This window comes from Arachis hypogaea, chromosome 1 (genome assembly GCF_003086295.3).
Source record: "Arachis hypogaea cultivar Tifrunner chromosome 1, arahy.Tifrunner.gnm2.J5K5, whole genome shotgun sequence".
NCBI lineage: Eukaryota > Viridiplantae > Streptophyta > Magnoliopsida > Fabales > Fabaceae > Arachis > Arachis hypogaea.
In genome coordinates this window covers 15,279,603-15,293,740 of record NC_092036.1, presented here as the reverse complement: position 1 = coordinate 15,293,740, position 14,138 = coordinate 15,279,603, and positions in this window count along the sequence as shown.

Below are 14,138 nucleotides of genomic sequence, written 5' to 3'. Positions count from 1 at the left end.
AGATGCCTTGATGTGTTTGCTAGTAATCTCAGGTTAAAATAGGCTAGCATGGATCAAAGGAGCAAGGAAGGAAGCATGCAAGTGGAGAGAAGTACAAAAAGCCAAAGAATTGATCTCGGCCAAGAATTGCGATATTGGCCAGGGACGCGTACGCGTACCGTGCGCGTCCGCGCCGAAGGCCGCACGTGAGTTTTAAACAGAAAACGTGGCCAGCAATTTCTGGGAAGCTGTAGGGTCCAGTTACAACCAATTTTGGCGCCAAAACTATTTAAAGGACCAAGGATTGAAGGGAAAAGGAGGATTCTAATCATTCTATCATTCTAGCTTAGTTTAGTTCATTCATACACATTAGGATTAGTTTAGAAGTAGTTTCTAGAGAGAGAAGCTCTCACTTCTCTCTAGAATTAGGATTAGGTTTAGGTTAATCTCTCCTCTTAGATCTAGGTTTAATTCATGCTTTGATTTATTTTTTCTCTATCAATTCTTACTCCTCTACTCTCCTTCTCTCTAGTTTTGTACTTTAATCATTGTAATTCTTCACTTTGTTGTGGATCTATTTTTGTTCTCTTGTTTTCTTTCAATAATGCAATTTGAGGTAATTCATGATAATTGTGATTTCCTTGATTGTTGTTGTTAATTCTTTGCATTCAATTGTTGTTAGAATTCATTCTTGTTGTGATTTACCATACTTTTCTTTTGTACCTTCCAAGTGTTTGATGAAATGCTTGGGAGGATATTAGAATAGAATTTTATGTTCTTGGCTTGGGAAGATAACTTAGGAACTCTAGAGTTACTAATATCCAAGTGATTGATAGTTGATTGCCATTGACTCTAGCTTTCATTAATTCAATTAGTGGGAACTAGGATTTATGGACTTGGATTGATATAACTCACTTGACTTTCTTTTGCTATTAGTTAGAGGATGACTTAGTGAGATTGATCCTTGCAACTATCATAATTGTGATTAGTGATAATGATATAGGTCCTTAATCATCAAACATTGTCAAGATCATTTTGTTAATGAAATTTCATTACCATTTACTATTCATGTTTCTCATCTAAAACCCCAAAATAAACAAGTTCATAACCAATAACAAGAACACTGCCCTGCAAGTCCTTTGAGAGACGACCCGAGGTTTAAATACTTCGGTTTATAGATTTTAGGGGTTTGTACTTGTGATAAACAAAAGTTTGTATTAAAGAATTATTGTTGGTTTAGAAACTATACTTTACAACGAGATTTCATTCGTGAAATTCTAAACCGTCAAAAATCCAATCATCAAAATGGCGCCGTGACCCGGGAATTTGCAATGATGTTATGTTATTGGTTATTGTACATATGTGAATATTGTGAATAGGTCTTCTGCTTGTTTACTAGATTTTGTTAGTTTTATTTTGTCTTTTCATAATGAATTCTCACTTTTGCTATGAGTTTGGTCCTAATTGTGTTGTAGGAAATGCGAACTTCAATGATAACATGTACCAAGGATGGAACCATCAAAGATGGGAGGAGCCTCAAGGAATTGATCACTCCTATTGGCAACAACCTCCGGACGCTTATAGGTATAATTCTCATCCTAATGCATGCCAATTCAATGGCTATGGTGACTCCTTTTATGACAATCAACCACCACCATATGCCTATGAATCTTACCTTCAACATGATGCTCAACCATATTCACAAGCCCCTTTCCACCAAGTACCTTTATGTGACCCTTATCCATCATATGACCAATCACCCGTATCACATCCTTGTGATCACTATGAGCAAGAACCTTTAGAACCATCACAACCCTATCAAGATTACTACCAAGAACCACCTCAATGCACATCTTCTCCACAATTTTACCAAGAGGAACCACCTTCCTACCATAAACCATCTCTCCAAAACAATAAACCTTCCTACTCGCCCCAAGCTCCAATAGACAATTCTCTCACTTTGTTACTTCAAGGACAAGAAGCCATGAAGCGAGATATACTTGAGTTTGTAACCAACTTAACCAAGGTGGTGCACGCTTTAGCCCACCAATGTTTGAATACTCAAGTTATTTCCGTAATCCCATGTGAAGAACCAAAGAAAGAGCAAAACATAGAGAAGATATCAAAAAATCCGGTGAAAAAGGAAGAATCGGTAGTAGTAGTGGAGCAATTGGAGAAGCCTACGGTTATTGAAACAAAGGAGGAAGTGGTCCAAGATTTAAGAGATGTGGAACCGCCATGTAAATCTCAAAAACCTCCGGAGCATATCAAGATTGAAAAACACGAGAAGGTTGATCAAGAAATAGATTCAATCATGGAGGAATTTCTATCTACAATTGAATCTCTTCCTAGTAGACATGAAGTTGAAACCATAGAAGAGTGTGCACAACCTCCCAAGGAAGAAAAAGATGGCATGGTGTATATCGAAATTGAAGAATACGAAGAGGTTGATCATGAAATGGATTTATTCATTAATAAATTCTTATCCAAAATTGAATCAACCCCTATTGGACAAGAAATCAAAATTCTTGAAGACAACACCAAGCTAAATGACAAAGCGGAAAAGGTTGAAAGTGAAGAAACTTGTCAAGAGGTGGAAGCAACAAAAGAAGAGCATAAAGAAGTCAACCTTGCATTGTCTAAGTGTGGGGAGAATCACCCCCTAGATTGCCATCTTCCACAACATTCAAGTGGGTAAAATTCTTATCCCTAAGCTTTACTTTCTTGCTTGAATATAGTTTGATTGAAACAGATGGACAACTTAGAGCTCTTTGTGGAATTAAAAGTAAGAACAAGTTGTGTAGTGGTTGCAAGTTAGGAATTGGGCTCATTAAGGTCAAAGCTTCAAGGTATAGGAACCATGATTGGAAGAATGCCACTTTGTATGGATCTAGAAGGAAGAATTGGTGTGATAAAGAGAATTTTATGTGTCAAACACCCAGAAAGAAAAAGTATGAAGATCAAATTGAAGACGGGTGAGAAAATAAGATATGGGATCCCGGATCGAAGAATGAAGACCAACTATGGGAACTCATAGCTTGGGTAGAACTCTATCCAAGCTTGGTGAAGATGGTTGAAAATTCTATCAACCAATTGAGAAGCAAAGATCCTTGGAGATTCAAGGATGAGTACAAGCATAAGCCGCCATGACGATGAGCTTCCCAAATGTCCAACTTAAGGACTTTAACTAAAAGTGCTAGGTGGGAGACACCCCACCATGGTATACTCTTTCCACTCTCTTGTAGATTTCATTAATAAGTGATTTGAGTTACCATTGTAGGTAGTTTCCCATTTCATTTTAGTTGCCTTAATAAATTGATTGTTAGCATAGTCACATGTATGTTGTGCTTAGTAGTAGATGAATAAATCAAATTGCATTTTTGTGAATTGTATGATTTTTGATTGAATAAAGAGTTGTAAGCATTATAGGAAGCTCTTGGGAATTTTTTTCTGCTTTTTAGCAAACGAAAAAAAAAAGAAGAAGAAGGTGGTATGGCGCGTGCGGACGCTGTACGCGCATGCGCCCATGAATGGATGCAGCCCACATAATTTCTAGAGAGTTGGGCCTCTCTTATGCAAGTATTAGGCTTTTAGCCCAACTTGCATGACACCAACGCGCACATGCCACTCGCGCGTCCATTTGCATAGAAGGCCATGCGCGCGGAGGCGCACTTGCCGCGCGCGCGTCACCATGCTGATCCAACATTCCATACGCTCCACCCGAGAGTTATGCTGGCGCTGGGCCAACACTAAGCTTCTGGCCCTACCCCCATCGCGCGTACGCACACTGCGTGCCTATGAGTTTATACGAGAATGCACGCGCTCGCGCACATGCCGCGTGCGCGCCGATCTGATGCTGCGACTTCTAGGCCAATGACCCGAGAGTTGTGCCAACTCTGGGCCAACCTTAAGCCTCCAGCCCAACCCCAAGCACGCGTGCGCGCACGCACACTTACCGACTCTCACCACCCACGCGTAAGCGCACAAGGTGCGCACGCGTCACTTCCCAAAATTCATCAATGCACGCGGACGCGTGATGTGCGCGCCTGCGTCGATTTGAAAAGAGGGATAACTCTAGGGTGCGACGACCCCTCTCGCGCAGACCCACTCACACTTACCAACTCCCTTCCACTTTCTCATCTTCTCCAACCCTCTCCGACCACCACACCGGCGACGACCGCTGCCACTACCTCCAACCATCACCCTCATCTCTCCCCTCTCTCGTTCACACCCACATTCTCTTCCTTTATCTCTCGCTCATCTTCTCTCTCTCACTACCGAGCCTCTGCCACCACTGTGTGCCACTGCAGCCACTGGTGGACCCAGGTCTCCTTCCTTTTTTTCATTCTTCCCCTACCTACAACACCCCTCAACCCCAGCTCTTCACTACCCCGATCTCAACCCCTCTGCCCTGACCACTGCTCTATCGCCGTGGGTTTCTGCCGCCACCATCATCCTAGGCAACAGTTCTGCTTCTGATTCGACCACCCTCACTCATCCCAGTTCCAATCCCCTTCTCTGCTCTGCTTCCAGGTTACCTGCCACAATTCTGTTTTCTTGATTCTTCTTTTTACTCTTAGTTACTGTAGTTACTGTTAGCTTAGTTAGTTGATTGTTATGTTAGATAGAAATAACTGCTGTTAGGTAGCTAGGTTCTGAATAGAGGATTCTAGACCTGATAAGTGCGCCGTATTTGTTTACCTGCTTATGTACATATTGTTTGCTGCTGAGTGGTTTGATTATGCTTTGCCATGATGTACTCATATTCTGCTGCTTACTTGTTCAGAACTTTGCCATGCTTGCTTGAGTATGTGAATGGTATTAACTGATGCTTTTGAAACCAATTATTCCTCATTTGGTTATCCGGGAACGTCCATATTCTAGCCGGAACATTGCCTGATTTTTTTTCTCCAAAACTATCTTAACTCTAATCCTTGCTCAAGGAATTGAACTTGGCACTCACAACTCAACCTTTTCCTAACACATCCCAAGTTCAATGCCCGGGATTTTTGAGCCGGTATTTCCACTCTTATTTCTGGTTCCCGTGATTACTATATAATGCTCACTTCCTTACAATAGTTGGTATGCTTTAAGTGTGCAACTTCTTTTTAACTTAACTTAGTTTTCAACTTCTCATAGTTGCACAATTATATTTTATTGCTTGTAACACCAACTATTGCAAGTCATTCTCATGCATTTTTTGGGAATTCCATACTCTCATGATGGTGAACATAATTGTTGTGCACAATGTGCATATTTCTTTTCATTAGGCAATTCTCCACTATCCCACTAATCCTCAAACTTCATTTTCCTAACTCTCTAACTTCTTTAACATTCTAACTTCACTTTTAATTACACTTAACCCTTTAACCATTCTTTTAGGGTATGATTGATGAAGATGCCTAATCTTTGAGACTTGTGTTACATTGGTTGAAATTTTGAATTCTTGGATTATGCTTCCATTTTCTATGCTTACTTGCTATCCAAGTTTTCTGTTTTAGTTCACCATTTGCCTATTTGTCATTCGTCTTACATCCTGAACATGTCTTACTTGCTTCGTGCTACTTGCTTAAGTGCTTATATTTCTATCCTATTTTTCAGGATGTCAGACAAAGAAAAGGCCATAGCCACTACTTCCAAGAAAAGGAAACACTCTAAGACTTCTACCCATTCTCCCTATGCGAATTATGCTAAAAATCTGTTGAGTGAACCAGATAAGGAAAATCAGTTGCTACCTTCCACTGACCCAACCAAATTTCTCAACTTTTACTGTGAGCTTCGCCTTCCCATGTATCAGAAGAAGAACTTGAACATTGAAAAGAAACTAGTCCTCCCCAATGATGTGAGACGCACCATCAACAACCGTATTCTAGAGTTGGGTTTGGATTTTGTTGATAGGGATCTGGGAAACATCAACGTCTCATGGGTCAAGGAGTACTATTGCAACTTCTTTCGTCCCACTCTTGATTCAGTACAACTAAGGGGTAGAGAGATCATGATTACTGAGACTGCTATTGAGGAGGCATTGTAGTGCCGACACCTTACTCATGGCACCTGCGCTCATCAGCAGGCAGAGACAGCTATCAACTGCATGACCTTTGACTATGAGGCGCTTAAGCGTGTGATTGCCATACCCTATGCTCCTTGGGTCATGGATTCGGGCAACACAAAGCCCAAAGGGATGCTTTTCGCTCATTTGACTAGAGAGGCCAAGACATGGCAGATGATATTCTCCCACTATGTCTTACCCACCACTCATTTTTCTGAGATCCCGATGGAGATGTTACTTCTGATTGGTTGTGTCATGGAGGGTAAGGAGGTATATTTTCCCCGGTTGATCCGGCATAGCATGTGGCAAGCACACATTCGTGGCGTACTCCCATTTCCTACACTGGTCACCAGCATGGCTGTATTAGCCGAGGTTCCTTGGCTGGATGATGATGTGATACCACCACCCCCATATGACGATGACAAGGAGGTTACTATTCCTTGGGGTGGCTAGGTGCACGAGAAGCCACCGGCTAGACGCCGTTCTCGGGCTAGGGCAGTGACGTTAGGATTTTTACTAGTAAAGAATTTTATAAAAATAGTCGCGTTGTAGATATAGATTCTAAACCAACAGAAATCCCTTCGTGCAAACGTTTTGGTTGTCACAAGTAACAAACCCCTAAATAAATTGATAACCAAAGTATTTAAACCTCGGATCGTCTTCTCAAGGAATTGCAGGGAGGTATGTTCTTATTATTGGTTTTGAGTTTTGTAAATCGGGGGTTTTGAGAATGAGGAGCAGATATGATAAATGATAAGTAAACTAAATAAATGACAGTAAAATAAACTCTTGGCAAGGTATGAGAAATTAGAAGTCCTATCCTAGTTATCCTTATCATTGATGACGAAAATTGAATCTTAACTTCACTTAGTTAACCTCTGCTGTTGCAAAGGAAGGTCAAGTGGCTAATTAGTTTGATCTTTAAATCCTAGTTAATTCCTAAGAAAAGGTTGGGATTACAGAAATTCAAGCTAATTAGTAAAGATAGCGGTTATCAATCACGTTGATTTTGATAACTCAAGAGTTACTGATTTCCTAACCAAAGCCAAGAATGTGGAAAGCTGAATTGAAATCATAAATCTAAAAACATCTCAATAATGTATAATCCTAACATGAAAAGTTCATAAGCCAATTGGGCAATATAAATCAAATACCAATAAAAGCATTAAAGTATCTAAAATAAGAGATAAATATAAAGTAAAGGAAATATTGAACCTGATGAAGAGTCGAATTAAATCCTAATTTCTAAAAATCCTACCTAAATCCTAAGAGAGAGGAGGTTGATAAACCCCGTTTTTAGGGTTTATCTTGTGTTGAATTTAGAGCATTTTGGTAACCTTTTCTCACATTTAGCTAATGAATTAGCATAGTTTTGTAATCTCTCCCGTATTTGTGCTTGAATGTAAAAACATGCTTTTTAAGCCTTTAAATTGGTAATTTTAATTCATCCTTGATTCCATAAGATGCCTTGATGTGTTTGCTAGTAATCTCAGGTTAAAATAGGCTGGGCATGGATCAAAGGAGCAAGGAAGGAAGCATGCAAGTGGAGAGAAACACAAAAAGCCAAAGAATTGATCTCGGCCAAGGAGCGCTCGTGCGCACATTGCGATATTGGCCAGGGACGCGTACGCATACCGTGCGCGTCCGCGCCGAAGGCCGCACGTGAGTTTTAAATAGAAAACGTGCCCAGTAATTTTTGGGAAGCTGTGGGGCCCAGTTACAGCCAATTTTGGCGCCAAAGCTATTTAAAGGACCAAGGATTGAAGGGGAAATGAGGATTCTAATCATTCTATCATTCTAGCTTAGTTTAGTTCATTCATACACATTAGGATTAGTTTAGAAGTAGTTTCTAGAGAGAGAAGCTCTCACTTCTCTCTAGAATTAGAATTAGGTTTAGGTTAATCTCTCCTCTTAGATCTAGGTTTAATTCATGCTTTGATTTACTTTTCCTCTATCAATTATTACTCCTCTACTCTCCTTCTCTCTAGTTTTGTACTTTAATCATTGTAATTCTTCACTTTGTTGTGGATCTATTTTTGTTCTCTTGTTTTCTTTCAATAATGCAATTTGAGGTAATTCATGATAATTGTGATTTCCTTGATTGTTGTTGTTAATTCTTTGCATTCAATTGTTATTAGAATTCATTCTTGTTGTGATTTACCATACTTTTCTTTTGTACCTTCCAAGTATTTGATGAAATGCTTGGGAGGATGTTAGAATAGAATTTTATGTTCTTGGCTTGGGAAGATAACTTAGGAACTCTAGAGTTACTAATATCCAAGTGATTTATAGTTGATAGCCATTGACTCTAGCTTTCATTAATTCAATTAGTGGGAACTAGGATTTATGAACTTGGATTGATATAACTCACTTGACTTTCTTTTGCTATTAGTTAGAGGATGACTTAGTGAGATTGATCCTTGCAACTATCATAATTGTGATTAGTGATAATGATATAGGTCCTTGATCATCAAACCTTGCCAAGACCATTTTGTTAATAAAATTTTATTACCATTTACTATTCATGTTTCTCATCTAAAACCCCAAAATAAACAAGTTCATAAACAAGAACACTGCCCTGCAAGTCCTTTGAGAGACGACCCGAGGTTTAAATACTTCAGTTTATAGATTTTAGGGATTTGTACTTATGACAAACAAATGTTTGTATGAAAGGATTATTATTGGTTTAGAAACTATACTTTACAACGAGATTTCATTAGTGAAATTCTAAACCGTCAAAAATCCAATCATCAGCATGCTGCCATTAACATCTCCTTACTTCACAAGTCATGTTTGAACCAAAATAAAGAGCCATACCAAAAAAAGAAAATTGTATCTAGAATTTGTGGTTATCAGTTACATTGGGTCACACCTAAACAAAAAAAAGCATAATATCGTCAGCCTTCACTCATGTTGATTCCGTAGATGTACGGTCAGTTGGTGTTGTTCCTTGGGAGACTTCCTAAGCTGGTGCTACCTGTGGTGTGCTAGACTGTCCTTGAACCAGTGGTGCCGGTTGCTTGAAGATTTTCTGCTCTAGTCTGAATTTTGATGGTTTTAGGCGGGAAGTGTTGTTAACCACCTTGCCTGCATCTTTACATGGAGGGGTTGTAGTTGGGGCTGGTGGCCTGAATGGAGTGACGGTTGCTCCTGGAGGTGCTATCACAAGTGTAGATCTAGTACCCCTGGATGGAGCTGGTGCAACATTTGCAGGATTTGCTGCAGCTGCACTCATAACCTGCACGCAGGACCAGACCAACACATGGGAAAAATAAAGCACATCAACTCGGTTCAAACAACTCATATATCAAATTGATCACAAAGACAACAAATTAAACAGTTACAGTAGTTGCTTGTTACAAGGGTGTTGTGTTGCTTGTTTAGCTACTTGGAGAATCCTGGAGAGTTAGTGAACATGATCTATCAGCATGATAATAAGACAGATTAGTCCCCTAAGTTTACTATACTAAGACAAACTGATCCTTGAGGAATTCTATACTAATACTCATTAACCCCTAACCTATGTAGCAGTAAGACAGCTCAGCCCCTGACAAAGTCATTTCTAAATCAGCATTTCTATAGGAGTGTATAACTCAAACCAGAATTACAAAATGCAAACTTACCCCTGGAGGAGGAGCTGATTGTGACAAAGGAAGCACAACCAGTTGTTGAGAGCTGCTTCCTCCTTTCTTCTTAGACTTCTTTGTTTTCGGCTTCCAGTTGGGGTTTGATGGAGCTCCCTTGTAGGCTTTGTAGTTGTGGCCCTTTCACCACACTTACTACAAGCTACCGAGAATGACTTCTTCAATTTTTCCCCTTGCATAAATGGCTCAGCAGGATTTTTCTATCTATTGTGAACTTTTGGCCGGCCAATAGGTCTCTTTATAATGGGTGGTTCTGGTTATGAGTAGTCAGTTTGGGGCCAGAATTCTGCACTGAAGACTGGTTTGATGCAGTGTGAATATGTCCTCCTGATTGATTCCATACACAACCAGGGGTGCATATAGTCTTCTGCCTTGCATGCCTCTTCAATATAGCAGCAAGTCCATGTGTGCATGGCATCCCTAACCAAAAAATGTATTCAGTTTGATCGCAGAGCAAAGAGTAGTTAAATTATGAAGTTCACAAACAATAAACAAAATGTAGTCAAGGCATTATAACTAGATTTGTTGTTTACCAATAAGTTGCCATCGATTGCAGAAGCAGGTGTATTTAATGAGGTCCATATCAACCTTGCTTCCCTTGTGGCTCACCTCAAACCTTTTTCTTTCATTATCTCCAACCCACTCTGCCGTCCACTTTATGCTAAGAGTAACTAATTTTTCCATCCGTTTTTGCTGTATTGGTGCTAGTTTACCGGGGTGATTTTTTAATACTCGCTTGTGGTTTACCATCCTCCTCATCAGGTAACACCTGATTTCTTCACACATAGTTAGGATTGGCTTGTAGCGGTAGTTAACAATTTTAGTGTTGAACACCTCACACATGTTATTAGTGAGGTTATAAACCTTTGGCCCAGGCGAGAAATATGCCTTGACCTATGTCTCTGGCTCAAACTTGGAGAGGTACTCCCAAGCCCCCTGATTCACTATTTTCAGCCTTTCCATACAATCCTTGAATTCTGGAACTGTTGTGCATCTGGCACACTCTCAGACAACCTCTCTTATGTATAAATCCTTGAACCTATTTATGAAGTTCTTTCACATGTGCATAACGCAGTTCCTGTGCCTGGCTTGTGGCTTGACCTCCTTTAAGGCAGGGAGTAAACCCTACATTGAATGGGAGCAGCAAACATTTACAATTCAGAAAATATATGAAGTGTACAAAAATGAACTATCAATGCATCATACCTTTTGTTGGTCCGAAATAAAGTTCCATCTATGGTTTGTTTCGTCTCCTATGTCAGCCTGAAGGTTAGTCAAGAACCACTTCCAGGCATCCTTGTCTCAGCCCTGACAACCCCGTATGCAACAACATAAAATTGGTTGTTTGCGTCTTGGGCAACTACTGTAAGAAGCTATCCCATGTAGTATGTCTTCAGAAAGCACCATCCAGATGCAGCAAAGGCCTGCACCCTTCCTTGACGCCTCGCTTACAGGCATCTAAGCATATGTATATCTTGTCAAAAACAGGAGGGGATTCTGGAATTGTCATAAGTTCCAACCTTGCAGTAGATCCTGGATTACTACTCAAAATCTGCTCACAATAGTCCCTTGTCCTCTTGTATTGTTCCTTCTCGTTTCCCATTATCTTATCCCTGGCCTCAACTATTACTCTATACACCATTTTAGGATGGGGAGCTGACGAGCGGATATTTTATACGCTTTTTGGGGGTAATTTCATGTAGATTTTAGCATGTTTCAGTTAATTTTTAGTAGAATATTATTAGTTTTTAGGCAAAAATCATATTTCTGGACTTTACTATGAGTTTGTGTGTTTTTCTGTGATTTCAGGTATTTTCTGGCTGAAATTGAGGAAGCTGAGCAAAAATCTGACTTGGGCTGAAAAAGGACTGCTGATGCTGTTGGATCCTGACCTCCCTGCACTCGAAATGGATTTTCTGGAGCTACAGGAGTCCAATTGGCGCGCTCTCAACGGCGTTGGAAAGTAGACATCCAGGGCTTTCCAGCAATATATAATAGTCCATATTTTGAGCGAGGATAGACGACGTAACTTGGCGTTGAACGCCAAGTACATGCTGCTGTCTGGAGTTAAACGCCAGAAAAACGTCATGATCCGGAGTTGAACGCCCAAAACACGTCATAACCTAAAGTTTGACGCCAAGAAAAGCCTTTACACGTGGAAAGCTTTAATCTCAGCCCCAGCACACACCAAGTGGGCCCCAGAAGTGGATTTCTGCACCAATTATCTTAGTTATTCATTTTCTGTAAACCTAGGTTACTAGTTTACTATTTAAACAACTTTTAGAGACTTATCTTGTACCTCATGACATTTTCAGATCTGAATTACATACTTTTGACGGCATGAGTCTCTAAACTCCATTGTTGGGGGTGAGGAGCTCTGCAGCGTCTCGATGATTTAATACAATTCCTTTGTTTTCCATTCAAACACGCTTGTTCTTATCTAAGATGTTTATTCGCGCTTAATTGTGGAGAAGGTGATGATCCGTGACACTCATCACCTTCCTCAACCCATGAACGTGTGCCTGACAACCACCTCCGTTCTACATCTGATTGAATAAATATCCCTTAGATTCCCCAACAGAATCTTCGTGGTATAAGCCGGATTGATGGCAGCATTCATGAGAATTCGGAAAGTCTAAACCTTGTCTGTGGTATTCTGAGTAGGATTCTGGGATTGAATGACTGTGACGTGCTTCAAACTTTAACCTGCTGGGCGTTAGTGACAGACGTAAAAGAGTGATTCTATTCCAGTAGGAGCGGGAACCAACCGGTGATTAGCCGCACTGTGACAGAGTGCGTGAGCATAGTTTTCACTGCGAGGATGGGAAGTAGCCACTGACAACGGTGACACCCTACATAGAGCTTGCCATGGAAGGAACCTGCGTGTGAGAAGAGGATTTCAAGGAAGAGTTGAAGTCAGAAGACAAAGCATCTCCAAAACTCCAACATATTCCCCAGTACTGCATATCAAAGTAACATTGTTCCCTCTTTTATTTTTATAATCAAATCTAGTAATTTCACTCTTAATCCAGATAATCCTATTGATATCCTGACTAAGATTAATAAAATAAATATTGATTGCTTCAAACCAATAATCTCTGTGGATTCGACCCTTACTCACGTAAGGTATTACTTGAACGACCCAGTACACTTGCTGGTTAGTTGAACGGAATTGTGCAAGTAATCAGTTAGTTAAATTAGTTCTCCTTGGCACATGCCAAAGAGCCATTAATTAAGGATCACAATTTCGTCCACCAAGTTTTTGGCGCCGTTGCCGGGGATTATTGAGTTTGGACAGTTGAAGGTTTATTTTATTTCTTAGATTAGGAATAATTTATTTTTATTTTTATTCTTATTTTTATAGAGTCATTAAATCTTGATAGGATAGTTTCTTTTCAAAAATTTCTTTTCAAAAATATTATTTTCTTTTAATTAATTGCTAATTTTCGTGAGTTTTAGTGTCTTGTTCTAAGTTTGGTGTTAATTGCATGTTTTATATGTTCTTTGAAAATTTCGTGTTAGTGTTCTTGGTTCTTCCTTGATCTTTAAGTTGTTCTTGATAATTGGTTATACCCTTTGGAACCTTTTTCAAAAATAATTTTTCTTGGATTGAATCTTGTGCCAAACTTTAAGTTTGGTGTGTTCTTGTTAATCTTTTTTATAATTTTCGAAAATTTTCTTCAAGTTTTCTAAAAATTTTAAGTTTGGTGTTCTTTCTTTTGTTCTTGGTGTTCTTGTGAATCTTCAAGGTGTTCTTGAGTTTTTCTTGTGTCTTGATCTTAAAATTTTTAAGTTTGGTGTTCCTTGGTGTTTTCCCTCCAAAAAAAAAAAATTTTCGAAAATAAGGAGCATTAGATCTAAAAATTTTAAGTCTTGTGTCTTTTGTGTGTTCTTCTCTTTCATCATAAAATTCAAAATTCAAAAATATATATATATATATATATTTTTAACTTCTTTTTATTTATTCCATTCTTATTTATTCCATTACTATAAAATAAATAATTCTCAACATATAAATTCTCAACTTGTATTCAATCATGGAAGCAAGTAGGAATGAACAGTCCAAGAGGACTCTGGGGTCATATGCTAACCCCACTACTGCTTCATATGGGAGTAGTATCTGTATACCTTCCATTGGAGTTAGTAGCTTTGAGCTGAATCCTCAGCTCATTATCATGGTGCAGCAAAACTGCCAGTACTCTGGTCTTCCACGTGAAGAACCTACAGAATTTCTGGCACAATTTCTGCAAATTGCTGATACAGTACATGATAAGGAAGTGGATCAGGATGTCTACAGATTACTACTGTTTCCATTTGCTGTAAAAGATCAAGCTAAGAGGTGGTTAAATAATCAGCCTAAGAACAGCATAAAAACATGGAAACAGCTGTCAGAAAAATTCCTGAATCACTATTTCCCTCCCAAACGGATGACACAGCTAAGGCTAAGCATCCAAGGCTTCAAACAA